Below are 20,468 nucleotides of genomic sequence, written 5' to 3'. Positions count from 1 at the left end.
TACTCCCTTCCTTTACTGGACAAGGGAGAGAAAATATAACAAAAGGCTCATGGGTTGAGATAAGGACAGGGAGATATCACTCAGCAATTATTGTCATAGGCAAAACAAAATCTATTTGAGAAAATTAATTTATTGTCAATCAAAATCAGAGTAGGGTAATGAGAAAATAAAAAGCCCTAAATTTTAAAACAGCAGCACAGGCATACATGGCATGGAGTCTGTGGTCAGTTCATCATAGGTTGTCTCTGTTATTCCTTCCCTTGCTCCAGTGTGGGGTCCCTCTCATGGGAGACAGCTCCCAGTTCTCCAAAGTGAGTCCTTCCTACAGTTCTTCACAAACTGCTCCAGTGTGGGTCCCTTCCATGGGGTGTATCCTCCAGGCACAGACTGCTCCAGTGTGGGTCTCCCATGGGGTAACAAGTCCTGCCAGCAAACCTGCTTCAGTGTGGGCTCCAATCTCCATGGCTCCACAGATCTCAACAGACGCCTGCTCCAGCATGGTCTTCCCATGGGGTCACAACCTCCTACAAACATCCATCTGCTCCAGCATGGGGTCCTCCACGGATGCAGATGGATCTCTGCTCTATTGTGGACCTCCACAGTCTGCAGGGGCACAGCTGCCTCACCACGGGCTGCACGAAGGGCTGCGGGGAAATCTCTGCTCCAGTGCCTGGAGCACCTCCTGTCCCTCCTTCTCCACTGGCCTTGGTGCCTGCAGGGTTTTCTTGCTCACATATTCTCACTCCTTTTTTCTGGCTAATGTTGCACCACCACTCTTCCCCCTTCTTAGATACATTATCCCAAAAGCACTACCACTGTCACTTTCGGGCTCAGCCTTGGTCAGTGGTGGGTCCATCTTGAAGCCATCTGGCACTGGCTCTGTCAGACACAGGTGAAGCTTCTAGCAGCTTCTCACAGAAGCCACCACCATAGCACCTCCACTACCAAAACATTGTCATGCAAACCCAATACACTCAGGGACCAGGGAGACAGCTTCTTACCCCATGAAGGAGCAGGGAGGCACGGAGGATGAGGTATGGAGGACAATTCAGAGACTGAACTACATCTGTGAATTACGATTGGCATTTACAGTGCCGTAAGAGGCAAGGCAGAAGGCTGCACATCACTGTCTCTCATTCTCTCAGATGGGCAGAGCATCCATCTCCAGTGTAGCATGAAGTACATGCTGGAAAAAAATTCGAGAGGAAAGAAGGAGTCTGGTTTGAATCATTGCTGTGACAAAGCCTACAGAAAAGGACTGATATTGTGCTTGAGGACAAAATACAATAAACCCCTGTTTGTCTGCCTCTGCAGAGCATGGAGAGGGAGAGGGAGCTGGGCTGCTGCCCAGGCCCAGCATGCCCCAGCATAGCCTTTATTCAGACCCAGATCATCCTGGAGAGGACAAGAACTTTCCCATCCACTCAGGGTGGTGCCCATGCCAATGCACCCCAAGGAACATAGCAGCCCTGGCAGGGCAATCAGGACAGTGGGGCAGTCATCCAGGGAAGAGAGCTTCTGGTTTTCTCAATTTTTGTGTAGGTTGTGAGGGACTATTAATGTCTATCCAACTTGTCCTTTCCATTGTGAGACCTCTGTTCCCTGCTGGAGGAGCACTCCTCCTGTGCCCTGCTGCCAGTGCATGCCAGGCACTGCAGCTTTGCAGTGGCAGCCTGACCCCAGCAGCAGCTGCACTCCCTGGCCAGGGGCCCCTTCTGCTAGCACAGGGTTGGTGCCCACGGGGCTGTGCAGGGACATTGTGCCCCTTCACTCCATATATGTTTTCCAGAGCAGCTTTATTTATAAGAGGAGATGCAGAAAGGAGGAAGACGAGCATTTCTGGTAGTATTGGGCTGGTGGTTGCCTGCTGAGACATTCTCCTATACTTTGGTGCTCATTTTTGTTTGATATATTGCCCTTCTGTGTTTATTTTACAGGTGTTTATTTTGGATAGGGCTCTGTTTACATTTCTGTTTTTACGTGGAGTCACATATGTTGATATTTGCTTTGCTGGGACTTGGCATTCCTCCTCCTCCCTTCCACTCAGCCCTCACTTTGGACAAGCCACCGGTCATGGCCAGTAACTTAAAGGCTCCTTTTGCTTTCAGCCCACTTTCCACTCACCAGCCCTTGGGCTCCTCACTGAGTCAGCTTTGACAAAGCACGTTCATGCTTTAAAATCCTTCAGAGCATGGCCAACATCAGCAGTCCCCATCCCCTTCACCTCTCGGTGCGCCAGAGGAGGACAGATGTGACATTCTTCACATGTAGGGCATCTGAATTACACCACTGCAAAAGGCCATTCTGCCTTTTCTCTCCTCGCAGTGACCTGGGCTCAGCGGGAACTTCACATCCCCCTGGGCAAAGTCTGCACAAACCCCACTGCAGTTTTCCACTGATTTGTGCTGAGGTGGTGGAAAAGCTGATGAATCAGATCTTTCCTGTCCAGCCTGTGAAGTTAGGTAGGTGGAGCTTAACTATTTCTTCAGAGGGAAGGAAGCCACTGAATACCTTATACATGAGGTTTCTCCCTCTGTGCCAGCTAAAAAGGCAGAATGAGGATGTGCTACACACTAACCAAGCTCTCACTTACATTGTCTCTCTTACCAAAAACCACAGCTAAAGTTTCTAGGAGACAGGGAATAACATTCACTCAGCCTTCACTTGTGGATGAGCTCGCTCTTTTTCTCCAATTTCTTTTTGCAGCAAGCTCCTGTCACTGTTTTGCTGGCAGCTGCTTTGCCTCTCTTTTGTTAGAAGTTTTGGATTCTCGGCCTCTTGACAGATGTGTGGGCTTTGCTCTGTGGTCCCCCTCTGGCACCATTCCTGCCATTTTACAGCAGCCCTTACCAGGTTCACTAGAGCTCCGATGATGGGAAATCCAGCCTGGTCGCTTGAGGGCATTGCAGACCTCTTCAGAGCAAGCCCTTGAAGTGATGCTGAGGAGGGGCTTTGTGAAGTTTGCAGCACAACAGATGAATACACTGTGACTCTTCTGGAAGAAAATCCATGACACTTTTATGACTCTTAGAGGTGATTGCTGAAATGTGACAATTAAAAACTTGTGACCTCTTGCCTATTTTTGTGTTTTTATGTAATCCACGGGCAAGAGCTGTGTATGTGTTACATGCACTCAAAAAGTCATCCAACTGAACATGCATCTGTCCTACAAGTAGTCTTACATGCCTTTTACACTACCTGAGCTAGCAAAGTATTAATCCCATTTGAGCCTTTTCCTCTGTAACACAGCTGATTAACAAAAGAATGAAAATCTGATGGGAGAACTCTCTTCTGCCATGAACTGATGGCCAGACAGGACAGTGCCACAGACCTCAGATCTGTACTGACCCTACAGCTTCTCACACTGATGGTGGCAGGTGACATCACTTGCCTCCTAAGAGGTAACTCCTATGAGTGACTTCCTATCCTTCAGGTGCCACAGGAATAGCTCTGGTCAGAAAAATTGTGTTTCCAAGCAGAGTAAGACTGAGGAACAAATATAAACACTCTGGTCTGTCCTTGAGGATGACAGCACTGCTCTAGCTCTTCCAGAGACACCTTTCCTCAGTTATTTTCACATCTTTTGGATGCCTGCAACCAGGAGACTCATGAAAGGCAAGAGGTGAGGAGCCATTGTGGAGTTCTTGCAAGAGACAAGGATGAACCTGGGTGAGACTTTCTGGATATGGAAGTACCTATAGCATGAGGCCAAGGTTTGGGTTTTTGTGCTTTAGGGACATGCAGGAGTGACAAACTGAGGACTGGTGGATTCACCCTGGGGACAGGGAGAGCCTTGGAGCATAGAGCAGGCAGCCTCAATCCCTGCCTCAGCAACATTATCTTCCTTACACTCTCTCTAAGGCAGAATCTCTTTTATTAAAACCAAGGTCCAAACCCATGAAAATAATTAGACATTTGAAGTAGTCCCTAGCTGGGAAGTGGGCACCTGAATCCACAGTTTAGGTTCTCCAGACTTCTCTTGGGCTGCCCCAGTCTGGAAGATGCTGGAGGTACACCAGCATCTGAGATTTTGCATTTACACTGCCAATTGTGCCAGGTGAACGTGCATTGCCAGAGGCCTCACAGACCCCTGGGGGCCCCACTGAACATCTGGCACTCAGAGAACATGGGCTCATCTCCATGAAGGGCTTCAGTCTTGTTCTTGTCCTGACAGCCACTCCATCAAGGTGGGCAGAGGCTGACTGCAAAAAAGTGGAGGTCCTGGAACTTCTGTCTGCCCAGTTTGGTCCATCTCTGTCTGAGAGCACACAGGTACTGGGACCTCCTGGCTCAGGAGCTGTCACACAAACCCTTCTCTTCTGGGCCTGCTCCACTTTGCCTGGCTCTCTCAGAGCTCTGCTGGTACAGGAGCAGCTCAAAGGCCTGCAAAAACTGGTGGGTGGGGCTTGCACTTATGAACCTTCATCACCAATCCCAGGAAATGAATAAAATATATATTGACTAAACTATATATATAATTTATGTATTTTATGCCCAGTTGATCTTTAAATACTCCAGGGTCATAGAAATCCTTAGAATTGGCTATTTATAGAGATCTGACTGTTTGTTGACCAGCACAATAAAATTCTTTGTTTAATTTTGCCACTGAGCTCATGAAAGAAAAAACAGGAGGAAATTTGTATTCATCTCCCTCCTGTCTTTGTCTGCTCAGAAGAAGTACAGGGATGCCTACTTCTAGGAAATACAAGAGTAACAAGTTTAGGATTTGAAAACTATGTGAGAGTTCATAGGGGAGAGTTCCTGATGTCCTCATGCAGCAGCTTCACACAGTGTTACAGTGGTCTCATTTTCTTGGGGAGGGCTCATAGGTCTCTGCTGCCTGGTGAGGCTGCCTGCTGCCTGCTGGTAACCTGATGCTGCAGGACTGCCCACAGTGTAAGTCAGAGCCCTAAAAATGGTCTCCAGAGTCCTTCAAACTGTAGTCAGTGCAGAAACAAAGCAGGGATTGCTCTCAAATACAGAAGACGTGGTGCCTGTTCAATCATAAAGACCCAGTGAAAACACAACCATGTTCTATGATGTTTTATGAAAACACATAGATTAGAAAAATTGCCATTTCCTTAGGAAGCATGAAGTCCAGTGCAAAGACATGTAGTCTGTTGCTCCTTCATGTGGTGCTGTGACATCCTGCTAGAGCAGGGGTTCCTCTGCCAAGCCCGAAGCCCCTGCAGCCCCTGCAGCCCCAAGAGGAGCCCTCAGCTTCTGCTGGTCCAGCCACTGCCCTGCCACTCAGCACCAATGCCATTAGGGAGGACATCCCTGTCTCCTGGGAGACCCTGCATCTTGGGAATCCTGCCAGGCCTCAGCAATTCACGGATGACATCTCCCTTGTCACAGCCATCATCTCCCCTGCAGCCACCAGACCCTGGATTGGGTCCCCAGCAGCAGACAGATGGCTGTGCTCATTGCAGGGGACAGGGGTCATTCTGAAAGCCCTGGTGACCTCATATGGGTTTTCTTGTTTCTTGTGGCATACTTAGGGCACCAATTAAGTCAAAATGCTTTTAACTTCACTGGAAAGGGACAAACCACTCCCTGCAGGCACCTTTCTCTCCTCTGTGACTGTACCAGGGGCTGAGGCACCTTGCTTCGCTGTGATTAAGCATATTGTATATAGTTACAGGGTTATATACTCATATAATAAAAACTAATTTCAGGCTATTATTGGGGAGCTCTGACACTTGAAGGTCTTGGAAAAAAAAAATCTAAGTTATGGTGGTTCTAGACTGAAGGGATTTCAAATTGAGGATTTTTAATAGGATTTCTCATTACACATTCTCTGACTTTGTACAGCCTCTCTTAAGTTCACAACAATTGATTTCTTTTTATTTGAATGTATTTGCAGAAATGAGGCAGAAACTTCTTTCCTTTCCTCTGCATGCCTCACCTGCATTCAGATAAAATTTTCTGGCTCATAAATGGGACAGTTTTGGTTTTCTACTACAGACCCAGCATGTTTGCAAAACACTTAGTGACAATAGACATATTTTAAAGTTAATTACTGAATAGAGATTGAATAGGGGTTCTCTTCATATTGCTGCAAATATGCCCCACGCCTCTATTTCAAATATTGTACTTGTTAGTCACTTAGGCCCTTGTCCAACAACTTTTAATATCACTGGAAAGACTGACGCTGGCTGCAGGGACTGCCGGATTAGGCATCACAGTGCAACAGTTCTGACACTTGCAAGATTTTAAAGCTGTTTTTACTCATATTATTGTGAGGTGTGAGGCTGGTTGTGTTCCCAGCTCCATGGATAAGGGGGGAGGGGTAGGTCTGGGAGGAGCCCTGGCACCATGCTCCTCATTGCCATCCAGTTTCCTAGCTTCTCACTTTATGATAATTAAGAGGTTTGGTCCTCATTGCTCAATTAGGAGCTGTTCCCAGCCTGCTAAATGATATAAAATAAGCAGACAAGAGACTGGGCATCTTGCAGGGCAGCTGGCAGTGGCTGGAAAACCTTTGCAAAGACTCCTGCCACTCCCATCCCAAGCACTGCTGTAAGTCAGTGATTAAGTGCTCAGACAGCAGATTAAGGGAGGCTGCTGGGGACAGCTCTCCTGAGCCGCACTGGCAGCACCAGCAGAAGTGTGAACAGGCACAAGTAGCAGGATGTGTCTCTTGAAAGGCTGCAAATACGTGAAACCAGGTTCTCAAATCATGGTGTCAGTGCCTGCATGCACCAGAAGTGTTTTTGTGTGGCAACACAGGCTGAGTGAGAAGAAAAGTGCTTCCACATCTTGAGCCAGCTTTTGAAAACCACCCCCAACCAGGCACTGTCTCTGACACCACGATCCCTGCTGGAGCAGGACTTTCCTTAGCAAACTTGGATCACCCTCCTTCTTTGCTTTTTCCTCCTCCTGCTTCTTCTGGCTGCTCATCCTGGGCATCTCACCTTCCAGTTCTCTGCCACAGCCCAGCTCTCCATCCCCATCCCCATCCTCACAGTCAGCTGATATTGGCAGTATGTGCCTGCTCCTGACAGGTATTAATCTGATATAAATTTATAAAATATTTCTAGAATTTAACCAAAATCTTGACATTTCATATTTAAAGAGGAAACACTGTACTGCAAAGCAGCTAAAGGTTGTGCAGGACCCTTTCACACAGAGGCTGATCCAGGATATGGGACCTCCCCAGGGTGCAGTAGGCCATTCTTCATATTTGAGTACTGGCCTCTGGGTGAAGGAATAGACTGGTCAGAGGCGTAGGCAGGGGGACTCACTCATTTCCCATCACTGATGCAATGAGGTTGAGTGCTGGGCCAGGCTGGACACTCGTGTCCCACACGCCCCTCGGCTGCACAGGCTCCAGGTATGTGGGTTATTTTGTCATCCTTCCTGCCCTCCTGCTCCTGTGACAGCTGCTGGCACCTTTTCTTCCTGGGATATATTGTTCAGGGCTTGCTTCTTGTTGGAAAGGATACAGGTCCACTTCTGATTTGTACTCAAAATAATAGCAAGGCAGCGTTTTAAAAGGTATGTTGGGATTATTAGAAATAGGAAAAAAAAGAGAAATAGAAATAGAAATAGAAATAGAAATAGAAATAGAAATAGAAATAGAAAGACATAGATATTCAGTGCTTTGCAGTGTAGGTAAACTTTCAGTAGGGCCAAGGCCACTGGGAGAGGGATGCCAGACCTGCCTGGCCCCGTATGTCTGTGATGTCTGCAGTGCTGGTCACACACCTGCTGAAAACAACTCCCAGTCTCCTGAGCTTGTTTAGTGTATCAGCACAGCGGAGTTGGCCTGAAACATTTGTAACAATCTGACTCTGGATACATTTCCACACTTCTCGGTCCAAAATCTGTCTCTAACTAGGATGAACTAAGCAGTATGTGTCTGAAAAAAACCAAATAGTTTCCAAATGTTTCAGGCTTGTTCATGTAAAGAAGTGTCTCATAAATATCGCTGAGACCTTACTACTAACCTCTGATATAATTCATTTTCTGAAATCAGGGTCTGACTTGTAGGGTCTGTACTCTGAACCATCTCTTCCAGATGTCTTCATCTCTTGTCTCACTGTGACCCCAAGCAGCTTTTGAAACCACTGCCCAATTCCAGTCAGACTGGCAGAAGTGTCCTTCTGGGGAAATCTTCCCTGAAAATACAAGTTCCACTGTATTTTATGAAAACTAATAGCTTATTAAAATAAATCAAAATTAACAATCTTCCACTCAATGATATCTGGGGACATTTCAGGCCTTTATGCAGTTTAATCAGTTCAGACATCCTGCTAAACCAGCCGTGCAGCACGTGACAAAACCTACCCTTACTACCATTATCCATGTCCATGTCCAAAGCCACCAACGTGGAGTAGCAGGAGGCTAAGGCACAGCTGGCCTATGGACACTGGGGGTGAGCTGAGTGCCCCACAGAGGTAGCTCACAAACAAAGTGGAAGAACTGGAAGGATTCTGGAGCTGTCTGCAGATGTGAAGGAGGCTTGGGACCCTTGCAGTGAAGAATCATAGAGCAGGTTCTGGGGTCCCTGTGGTAGGGAGCATAGGGGCCATAAGCACAACTCTAGAGGAAACTAGTTATTCCCTTTTCTCCTTCACAGAAAAATAGATTTATTTCAACCAGTAGTAGGAATCAGTTCCTGCTTATCCTAGGAGCTTCCACTGTTGCCTTTCCTAGCATTATTTTAATTTTAGATGTATTTCTACTGGCTTATTTTGCTTGCTGTTTCAAAAATGAAAGGGAATGCTCATGATAAGAAAAGGCAATAACTTTTCCACTTCATTTTGGCCTACTCCCTTTCTTTTGGTCAGCCACCTTGATCTAGTCCTGTCCTGTCAGTGTCATGGCAGTACTTTCTCTGTTGTGTAAATGCCATTTACTGTGCACCCTCAGTTTAACTGCTTTATGTTCATTGTTGCTAATCCACCAAAGACCTTAAAATCCTCTAAAAATTACCCTTTGGCAATGTGAAAATCTCCCTCATCCAATTCATTTTCCAACAGAGAATTTCCAAGAGATAAATCCAGGCTTGTTTTATATTGTTTTTGTTTTTGCATTGCCTAGTTATGAAAAGTTGTGTGACAACAGTTCAAAGCGGTGACTAACTACCAGCATAGTGGAACTTGGTTTTTTTTGCCTTTTAGGAATGACTTGTGCCTTTTTTCCAGAACAGATGTACCTTTTGGTAAAACAATTCAAAAGAGATGTAGACAAATATGCAGATAGCTAAAAGAAATAAAATGCTTGAACTGTGTCTCCCTTTTATTGTGGACTGTAGTTTCAAGGAGTCACTGCTCTTTGCCAAACACATATCTTGAAAAGGAACGTTTTGAGTCAAATCTAACCAACCCAGCAGTAGGGTAAAAGGGGAAATACATCATTGCCTCCCTTGTGTCCTCAGGGAAGTGTCCGTGAGATAAGCAGGATGTGCTTGGAAACAGTGATGGCCAGTGCTCCATACCCTCCATACCTTTTTGCAAAATGTTTTTTAGCTCATCCAGTCTGACCAGAGCTGAAGGGATCAGAGCTGAGAACTAGCTTTGTTTCCTCTAGCCAGGTAGCTTCCCATTCCTCAAGCATCTCTGCCCCTTCCTAGTTTGAGTTTGTCTGTCCATCCTGTGCCACTGTGATCATCTTGCATGTAGACAACATCTTCATCACCATATTTCACCAGCAAAAACATTGCTTTTTATGCTATTATAAATTAGAGCACTCCCAGGCTCCGCCCTTGAGGAGCTCTGCCATCAGCCACCTGCTAGCCTGCTCCAGGTTCAGGAAGTTGTTGCCCACTAACCAGTTCCTCCTCACCTTGCAGTTCTTGTAGCTTGCATAATCTGTTTTCTCTAATACTTACCCATATTGTAGCATGTTGGATGGTGTAGCAGAGTCTAGGTAAATAACATTTCCTTTGGCCAGTAAAATCCTTTTATCAAAAGCAGATATTGGCTAAGCTGAATGCATCTGCTCCATAAAGATATGGGCTTGTATTCTCTTCCTCTTTGTTCCTCCCTTAAAATCTGACTTTATGTTTTTTATGCTACATAGACCAGATAAAGGGACCCATATTTGTAAGCAGTCCTTTGATTAGAGACAGCCTGAACTCGAAATATGTTAGAAACACTTGCTGCCAGACTTACTGTTTAATTTACCAGCTCTTTCATTATTATTTGATTCTTAGATACAGATCATCTGGTCTTTTGATTCAAACAGATTAGAAGTCTTCAAATGTTATTCCATTGGTAATATTCATCCCCATCTTCTAAGTCTGATTAGCTACCCTATCTTTGCCCCTCTGTTCATTGTCCTGTTGTACCACAGATTGAGATGAAAGATTAAATTTCTTTTGGGACTAAACCCAGATCATCTTTAACTTGGATGTCACCCTTTCTCCATTTAGTAACTCCTCTCTGTCTTTGTTCTTGTCTTGCTGGGCTGGCTTGCAGCACTTAAGTACTTGGGTGAGTTTCATTTGCAAAGTCAACATTGTTTTGGGGCAGTTCTTATTCAGTACATTTCCAAAATTTCAAAAATCTCTTTTTCACCAGTTTCAGGTAACATTTCATCAAATTCAGCATTAATAAAATTTCACTCTCCTGTTTGAAACTTCCTGAAGCAGATAAAACATGCAGCTGTAACAGCTTGTGCAGCCCTGGAGAGCACAGGGCTCTGCTCTCCAGCCCCATGATGAGTCTCCAGGGACCAGGCAGGGAAGAAGAAGGACTGTGAAGGAGCAAACAGGTACTACTTAATCCCTGGGAGGGTCTGTGACCACCTGGGAGAGGAGGCTGAGCAGGCCTGGATGATGGCAGTGCTCAGACTCAGTGAGTCAGGAGCAGAGATTCTTGCACCTACCTGTATTTGTCTTGTCTTTGCATCTTCTTAAAAAGTTAATGCATTTGTAGCCTAGAAGCCATCCCTAAACCTGGGTGGCATTCACCTCCCAAAGAAAAAAACAGGGTACACCAGCTGGAAAATGCTGCTCTTGACAACAGTGATGAGGGGATGAAGACAAGGCTGGATCTGCAGCGTCCAGCCGTGGCTTGTCATCTGGCTTACTGGAGTTATGTCCTTCTCATGTCAGTGACAGCTTCACTTTTGCTCTGGTTTATTTTGTTTTGATGAGTTTAGTTGCTGGGATTTAACACAACTGGGCAACTGTCCCATTCAGAGATAATGTGGGAAAGCAGCCATAGTTTTCACTCTCTATGAGGAGTCCAGGGACATCTGTTGTGCCTTGATAGGGTCATCTCCACCAGGAACAGGAAGGTACTTCATGCAATGAGGTCTTTAACTCAAAGGACAACATAGTTCTTTGTTCCTGGTAAAGACACATAGGAGCCAAAAATGCAGCAATATTGGTAACTGGATCTTACAGAATTTGGCTGTTCCTAGGTTAGCTTTTTTTAATTATTGGGGTATTTCTACATGTTTCTGGCAGGCAGTTGTCAGCTCCGTCTTACTTGTGCTCTGCAACAACCAAATATTGTCTAAGTGTGGCTGACTTCTTTGCTTGGTTTTGGTGGATTTTTTTTCCATGTAAACCACACTCATGTGGTTTCCAGTCAATTGAAACCAGGGCAGAGTGAGCTCATACCTGCCTGCAAAAAACCATGTGTGCATGCATACCCATGGTGTCAACTAAGTCAATGGAAAGACTGATTGAGTTGATTTGTGGGAATGCCTTTAGATTCCAGTTCACATAAACCACTGTTGGTCTCAGAGCATGTCTGCCTGTTTGTCTGTGGGGTCCAGCCATGGAGCTGTCTTACACACAAGATTGCTTTTACATGGGGACATCAGGTCTGGTTTCAGGAGAGACACAAAACACCAACTGGAGACTGGAAAGGTCTCAAACATTTGGCTTAGTGTCCAGAGTCCTAATAGGCTCCATGTTTGTCATCACCTGTGGGGAAGGAGTGGAAGATGATTAGAGAGAAGGTATTCTGCTATTGTCTGCCCAGAGACCGACAGCTTTTGGTTTTGTTGCTGCCACAGATGCCTGGCCATGGAGTAATCACTCCTGCTGCTCTGTGCCTTCTTCTTGTTGCAGTGCCAGGCTGCAGAACCTGTGGTATGAAAATTCATGTGTTTGCCTTTGGGCAATTGCTGTGACCTTGCACTGCAGATATGTGCCTAACTGGTGTCCACACATCCATCCTGCTCACAGCAGGGCCAGGGACACAGGCAGGCACCAGCAGCAGGTGCTAGAAAAGGCAAAATTGAGAAATGGGATGTCAGAAGGATGGAGTTGGCCACTGCTGTTGGAGTTGTTGGTCATGCACGGCTAGGTCCTTCCTCTCAGCTTGGACAAAGTGGGTGCTGAAATGGTAGGGATGGTCTGTGTCCCAGCATGATAGCTTCTCTGGCTCCTACTCCTGTGTTCAGGAGATGTATAACAAATTTATCACCACTTACCTTTTGGATATCAAGAGGAGAAAGGGGAAATGTGTATGTGATCAAGGAAAGGTCAAAGACACTTGGCGTAAGCCAGAAAACAGATGCCAAAAATGTTTTCATGCCTATCTCTTCAGCAGCTACTGACACTAGGAAACCTTTCCATATTATCTGTGGAGGAAGAAGTCAAGGAAGCGCCTGCCAGAGACGCTGTATAACAATGTGTACAAGGACAGCGAGTTGCATTCCGAAGAGCAAAACTCCAGAGCATGCTGAACTGACCTTTTGTTCCATTCTGACCCTTGCCTGTCCACTGATAAAAAGCCAGGCAAAGCTGGCAACTTAGACTTTACCCATCTAGCACTGAGGAGTAGAGATTAGCTGCTGGGGAGGTGCTGGGTAACTGGGAGGGACACAGAAATGTCCCGGTCAGGACTGGCAGAGAATTGAAGCAGAATGAGTTCTTATTGTGTCCCAGTTCAACCCAGGGGAGATTTCCCTTGTGGCTAGATAGTGTCTGGGTGGCAATTTGGGGCTGGATGAGGAAGAGGCTGGCAGTGACCAGCGCAGCCCAAAGGCCCTACATCCCCCAGGTTCTTCTGGGGAAGATGTGTGGGCAGAAGCCTTCTTTGCGAGGGTGTACACAGGCACCATCTGGGCTTCTGGGAGTAGGCTGCAAAACACCACCATCCTCTGGAGAGGAAAACAGCTTTCCAGTGCCAAGGGCTGATATGACCTTGAGGGCTTCAGAGCCATGGGAAGTGCTGGTACCACTGTGTCTCCATGAAGGAAGGATAACATACTGCTCTCAATTCTGAGGGTGGGCAGTGAAACATTGTGTCAAAGGTGTGCTGAAATTCACTGTTTTATAAATTGGGCTATTCACCAACGGGTATATTTAACAGAAGTGTGATACGGTATTTCCACGTGGAACTGCAGGCTGGTGCCTGGTGATTTGCTATTACAAATTAAATAGTAGCAGCTACTCAGATAAGATTAACTACACAGAAATGGACATCAGCAACTCAGTGAAAGGGGAAGAAAGAGAGGGAGTGAAAGCACAGGAAAAGAAAACTAAGAAAAAACCAAAAACATTTGAAATTTGCCAGATGTGATTAACACTGCAAAGAATATTTTTAAAACTGGAGAGGTTCCTTTCAATATATGTGGGACTAAAATACATATGACTGAATTCCTGTTACTGATTTCTCTTCCATTCTCCTTGTTGGTGAAAGACTTATTTGGGAGGAAAAGGGAATTTCTATCTTGTTTCTTTGTTTTTCTGCACCACTATCACTGTGTGCACGGTTGGTTTCCACGATGCTGTCAGGCACTTGGGCTCCCATCCAGCAAATACTTAAGCACATGTGTAACATCCCAGCCGGCGTAAGGTTATCCATGTGCTTAGATGACTTGGGGTCAGGATCTTAATTTCTCTGCAGCTCAGATGTGACTTCCACACAGTAAGCAGGAGATGCAGAAGAGCCAGACAATTAGAAAATGTTTTTCTGAGACCACAGAGATCCTAGCAAGAGGGCTCAGGGGGTAATTTGCTACCTGAAATATTATTTCAGTCTGAATGAAAAATTGGTAAATCAGTTATTCTCCAGAAAGTGCTGCTTTGGGGTATTGCAAACAATCAGCAAATTCAGTCCAATTTATCTAGGTTAGGTTAGACCATACAAATACCAGAGTTTGAGAGGAGAGGGGTGGTCTGTGCTTCCCAGCCAAACAGGCTTCAAGGATGAAGGAGGGTGACCACCAGCAGGACAAGCAATGGTGGCCCCTCCTGCCAACACAAGTCTTTGTTGAAGTGCCAGTGTAGATGAAGACCTTTGTTTCCAAATATCCTTGGCTTGTTTTAAAATGCCCTAAATGCTTTCTTTGATCCAAAGTGCATTTTTTCCCCCCTGCATGTTGCCACGTAATCAATTCTTGATTAATCCAAATTACTTTTCCTTGTTTTCTTTTAGTCTGGCCCCTAGATAAGGACACGCAACTGAAGTGCATAAATTAATGGAAAGTATCCACATTCAGCAGCAAAATCAATCTTCTGGCTGGTCCCTTAGGAAGCACTGACTGTGATTGCTAAATGATGGGATTTTTTTTTCCAGCTAAGAATATTTCATTTTTTATCTAGTCTCTTAAGTTTTTGAGCTGGTCTCCTGATGTTTCTGTCCAGTGAGATGGGATTTCTACAAGGGTGATTTCAATCTGGCACACTTGCTACTGCTCAGAGGCTAAATGACTGTTGTGGTAGCCAACCTCAACTCCTCTCACTCTCCTGGCTCTGGTTTAGGGAAGAGCAGAGGCTTGAGGTCATTCACAACAGGAAGAAAGGGATGAGGCCACCCTCTTGGGGGAGAGGTTTGTCACTGCAGGCTCCAGTGGTGCTATGACATCTGATCTCTGGGCCAGGAATTGGGTCCTGGCTCCTTTTAGCTGCTGGAGTAGATGTTGTCCTAGAAGATGTGCAAGGTGGTTGAAAGCGAGTTTTGTCTTACTCATGATCAAGTAAGTTAATCATGGTTCAAGATGCTTTTCCCATCTAAAGTGAAGGTGAGGGAGTTTCCCAGAGTGGAGGTGAAGGCATTGCAAGGGAAATGCAGGAGAATAAGTCAAGAAAGGAGAGGATGTAGAGACACTGGCATAGGGGAGGAGATGCAGGAGGGATGCACAAGCCCCAAAAATGACCAGTTCCTATGAGGAAGCAGGTGCAAGCAAAACTTTTAAAAGAAGCTGTTGCATATCTCAGCAGTAGAAACAATCAGTGCAATACTGCATAAGGATAGATGATGGCATCATTTACGCTCAAATGCCAGAAAAGTTGTTGCAGAGCAATTGATCCTTTCTACAGAATATGTCACAAAAAGGCAAATCACACTGCAAGAGCTTTTCCACCCCTCAGCAGCAGCCATCAGAAGCCTTTGCTGGGATCAGGTCCTTGCTGCTGATGCTTACACCCTTGCAGAGTCTCCCTTCAGTCTGGGGGCTCTTCTCACCCTTAGGAAGGGTGCTGGGGGCCTCCCCAAAGCCACTGGTGCACTACAGGAAACAAAAGTTACTGCTTTGGAAAGCAGAATCTTTCACCCTCCCTGGGAACAGGAATTAGTGGCAGCAAAGAGTCATGACAGATATATGGAGAGTGTAGGATCTTCTTACAGGGCTGCATTCCTGGGAAACCATCTTCCACCTGATTTGACTCAAACAATAACTCTTTCACTGAGTCACCATCAGTGAACAGGGTGGGCTGAACCACTTTCTCTTGTTTTTGTTTCAAAACCTCCTGTGCTAGTAGTGCCATGACATCTGTATCAAAACTAAAATGTCTTTTCCTGTGGGTTTTTTTCCATGCTGTTTTTCTACAAGAGCAAAAGTCAACATGACAAGTTTGCTGAGCCCTGTTTCTGTCTCTTTTTTATCTATGTAACCAATGCCAATGGAAACATTAGCCACTCTTTCAAACACCAAGCTGCAGAGGCCAGCAAAACACATGTGGCTTGTTCTTTATATTTATTACATCAAAATGATGCCTACTTGCCTTTTTCCTTCCTTTTATTTTAAAAACAGTAAAAAGTAGTGGATGTTTGAGGGAAGATTCCAAGATGAAACACTTTCTAAGTGTTGTTTTGATAAGAGGAAAGCCAAGAGTAGATTCTCAGCTGCTTGCATGGATGTGGCTCCTTCCTGAGTGCGGGGATTGACGCCAGGGTAGATCTAGTCTTTTGGGTTCAAAGAGCAACCCATATAGAGTTTCTGCTCCCTGCGTGTCTTACACTTAATGGGCAAACAAGTGTTATCTATTGTTAGCTCTGTAGAGACAAAAGTGCTGGCGGGGAAGCTGGATGGTGCCCTACCTTGTAGTACTGCACTTGTGTGTAAGCTACTACACAGGTCCTGATACATGTGTGTTCTAGGTTTAGGTGTTTGAGATAGCAACGTGTGTATTATGATGTATACAACACACTTTGCTGCAGTCAGTGAAGTTCTGGCAGACTGTCCATCATCTAAAGATGAAGGAGCCAGCCCCTGTTCCCTCGTACTGCCCTCCATGGGCCCCAGACTCGAGGGCTGGGAGGGATGGGGATGCTCCCAAATGCATGACAGAAATCTCTCCCCAGGAGGCATCATGTTCTTGTAGCAGGAGGAGTGCCTGTGTATCATGGTCCCAGATGGATGCAATGCATTTGTTTCTCAGTAGGCTTCAGATTTTAATTTGTAGAATGTTAAGGGTAGGAAGGAACCCCAAACATCATCCAGTGCTGACTCATATTCAACCTTCTGTTGACCAGGACCCCCAGGCCCCTTTCTGTGATGCTTCTTTCCAGCCTCTCTTTCCCCAGTTTGTCTCTACATCCTCTCTACACCCCATCCCAGGTGCAAAATCCTACACTTTCCCTTGTTGCACTTCAAGTTGGTGACTGTTCAATCCCCTTATTTCTCTTCTAATTTGATGCAGTCCTGGATTCAGTTGGCTTTCTGGGCTGCCAGCTAAAACTAAACTTACTAAACTAAACTAAAAAAAAAAAAAATTAAAAAACCCTAAGCTTTCTAAATGAAACAAAACAAAACTAAACTAAACTACTCTAAGCTTTCTAGACTGCCAGCTCATGTTGAGTTCTTTATCAGCCATCACTCACATGTTCTTCTCTGCATAAAATATCTGTTCTGTATTTTTTCTGTCCATGTCTCATTGCTTTGAGCTTACTTGGTTGATTGAACTATAGAGGAAGCTGTTTTTATGTTGGGGGTTTTATCATGAAAAGGTTAAGTTAATTCAGGGAGTATAGGTTTTTCTGATGCTTCTTGCAGGATACTTCAGCTCTCTGAGGGACAGATGCTGCTGTTTTCATTTCTGCATCTGTCTGCATGGTGTAAGTCTTCCTTGACCCTAGTCCTGGAAAGCTTTGACAGTTACATCGAGAAGTAGGGATTCAGTCAGCAATTCAGAAAATATCCCTGTGGAGGAGCCAAATCACTGGGGGAGGTGCAGGAAAACTTCAGCCAAGCCTTAGGAACTGGGAACATCCAAACTTACACTGCCATTATATGTTCTTCAGAGCATTGGTCTCTTTTTTTTTCACTTAGTATCTTTCAGCTGGCTGAAAATTATAACCCTTTCACCATATAATTAGTACCCCCCTATAAACACTGTGTATGGTTTAAAATCTCCTCCAAGCTCTTGTACTGCAGCAGAAATATCCTGTAAAGGTGAGTGAAAGGGCTATTTTTGTGCTGGAGGATGAAGGTGCTCTGCATACACACTTGTCTGCAGGTGTGGAGGACCAGATTTACACAGGAGCAGAGCAGGTGCAGGTCCTTGAGGGTCTGTGAGAGTTGGGGTTCTTCAGCCTGGAGAAGAGAAGGATCTGGGGAGACTGTAGAGCAGCCTTCAGTACACAAAGGGGTTTACAAAAAGGATGGAGAGGGACTTTTTACAAGGACATGTAGTAAAAGGACAAGGAGTAGTGGCTTTAAACTGAAAGAGTGCAGACTGAGATTAGATATTAGGAAGAAATTATTCTCTGTTAGGGTGGTGAGACACTGAAACAGGTTGCCCTGTGAAGAAGAAGTGGTGGATGTCCCATTCCTGGAAGTGTTCAAGGCTAGGCTGGAAAGGGCTTTGGGCAACCTGATCTAGTGAAAGGTGTCCCTGCCCATGGCAGAGGGATTGAAATTAGGTGATCTTTAAGGTCCCTTTGAACCAGAACTATTCTATGATCCTGCCTGGCTGTCTCTGCCAGCTCTTTAGGGAATCAGCAAAATGGGGTTTTTTTTTAATGTTTTGTGACCTTCAAAATGCATGTGTTGTATCATCCCCTTTTGCAAAAAGCCTTTTGTAAGAATTAAGAACCATTAAGATCTCTCAGGTGCATGAATTTTTGTCAGACCAATAGAAAGGAATGCACATCACAGTGTTGAGAGATATATTTTTAAACTGCAAACCCAAATTTTATGTAGTATTGTACAAACATTGCCATTAAGTGAAAGAATACATCTGTAAGTTATGATACAATTTTATTGGTGGGTGTTGACATGAAGTGTCAGCCTTCTATATTGGATTAATATGTGGGATTATGTGCAACACATGTAGTAATCAGTGGGTTTTTAAAATTCATCACATTATTCTTGTTTTGTTAAACAGTCACAGGTTTCCTAGCTAATTGTTAATATCTTCTTTTTATGGCATGAGTTTTAGACAGTGGAGGCTGCCTTATTCTATTGTAATAACTTTGAGCCCTCTTCACTGCTTTGCACTGAAGCCCGGGAGGCAGCTCAGGATCTCAGAGGGCTTTGCCCCTGGATACCACCTGCCCAAGAAAGCTCCAGTGCAGTGCCGGTGCTGGAGAGGTTGTTGGTAAACTGTGCTGGAGATGCCCTACTCACTAAATGTGTGTAAACCAGCGCTGGCTGCTGTTGATCCCAGGCACACAGAATGGTTAGAAGGGACCACTGAAGGTCACCTAGTTCAACTTCCCTGCTCAAGCAGGGCTCCCAGAACACTTTACTCAGGACTGTGTCCAAAAAGCTTTTGAATAACTGCAGAGAAGGAGACTCCACAATCTTTCTGGGCAGCCTGTTGCAGTTCTCTGTCACCCTCAGAGTAAAGAAGCTTTTCCTCATGTTCAGGTGGAACTTTCTATGCACCAATTTCTGCCATTGCCTCTTGTCCTATTACCTGGCACCACTGGAAAGAGCCTGGCTGCATCCTTTTGATACCCTCCCTTCAGATACTGATACACATTGATAAAGTTCCCTCTCAGTCTTCCTTTCTTCAGGCTATACAGGCCCAGCCCCCTCAGCCATTCCTCAAAACTGAGGTGTTCCAGTCCCCTAATCATCTTTGTATCCCTTCATTGGACCCACTCCAGGAGTTCCATGTCTCTCTTGCACTGAAGAGCCCAGAACTGGACAGAGAACTCCAGATGTGGCCCCACTAGAGCTGAGCACAGGGGCAGAATCACCTCACTTGACCTGCTGGCCACACTCTTCCTATCACCCCAGGACCCCAGGATACCTTTGGCCTTCTTGGCCTTCTTGGGCACACTGCTGGCTCATGGCCATTTTGTTGTCCACCAGGACCTTCTCTGCAGAGCTGCTTCCCAGCAGGTCAGCCCCCAGCCTGTACTGGTGTTCCTCCATCCTGGGGTTCCTCAACAGGTGCAGGATCTGCATTTGCCTTTGTTGGGTTTCAGATGGTTCCCTGCCCATCTCTCCAGCCTGCCCAGGTCCTTCTGAAAGGCTGCATGACCCTCTGGGGTATCAGCTGCTCCTCCCAGCTTTGTGCCACCAGTGAACTTGCTGAGGAGGCCTCTGCCCCTTCGTCTGAGTTATTGATGGATAAGTTAGATGATACTGGACACAGTATTGATCCTTGGGGAACACCATGAACTAGAGGACTCCAACTAGACCCTGTGTTGCTGACCACAACCTTCTGAGATCTGCTGTTCAGACAGTTTTCTTTGCACCTCGCTGTTCACTCATCCAGACCTGATGAGCTCAGAAGCATTTTCTTGTTGTTGACACTTTGTCTTTCCTCCCTGCTTCTCACAGGTGAAAGTCTTTCCCTTCTCCAGCATCTTCTGTGTCCTGCTCCTGGTGCATGCATGTGTTGTGGGGCTCTGGTAAGGTGGAGAGAGAGAGAGCAAAAAAGGAAATTTGGAGGAAGGAGTGGATTGTAGCTAGAGTTACAAGGAAATTCGAGACACTGGTGTTGTGTCTCTTCCTGCAGAAGAAGGCTGCACAGGTGAGTCAGAATCAGATGGAAGCATGCGCTGCTTTGTCCCCCTTCCCCTGATGTTTTGCTGGGAGCAGCTGGAGAAGCATTACATGCAGGCTAGCAGAGCAGATACCGAGGCTAAGGGGCACAAGGCTGAGCTGGCCAGGCAGCTCTGGGGGCCAGCCCTCAGCCCTGCACGACTGCTGCCCCTCATCACTACAGCAGGACCACTGCTGCCTCGCCCCGAGTCTGGGCAGAGTGTGGGTGACCAAGCATGTGTCACTGTGGCTATGAATTAAAACTTCAGCTATGTGTCATTTAGAAAGACCCTAATTTTAGCTAGCCAGCATGTCACTGAGGTGCCCCAGCA

The sequence above is a fragment of the Vidua chalybeata genome, chromosome 1, assembly GCF_026979565.1.
Source record: "Vidua chalybeata isolate OUT-0048 chromosome 1, bVidCha1 merged haplotype, whole genome shotgun sequence".
In the NCBI taxonomy this organism is placed as follows: Eukaryota; Metazoa; Chordata; class Aves; order Passeriformes; family Viduidae; genus Vidua; species Vidua chalybeata.
This window is presented reverse-complemented; position numbering follows the sequence as displayed.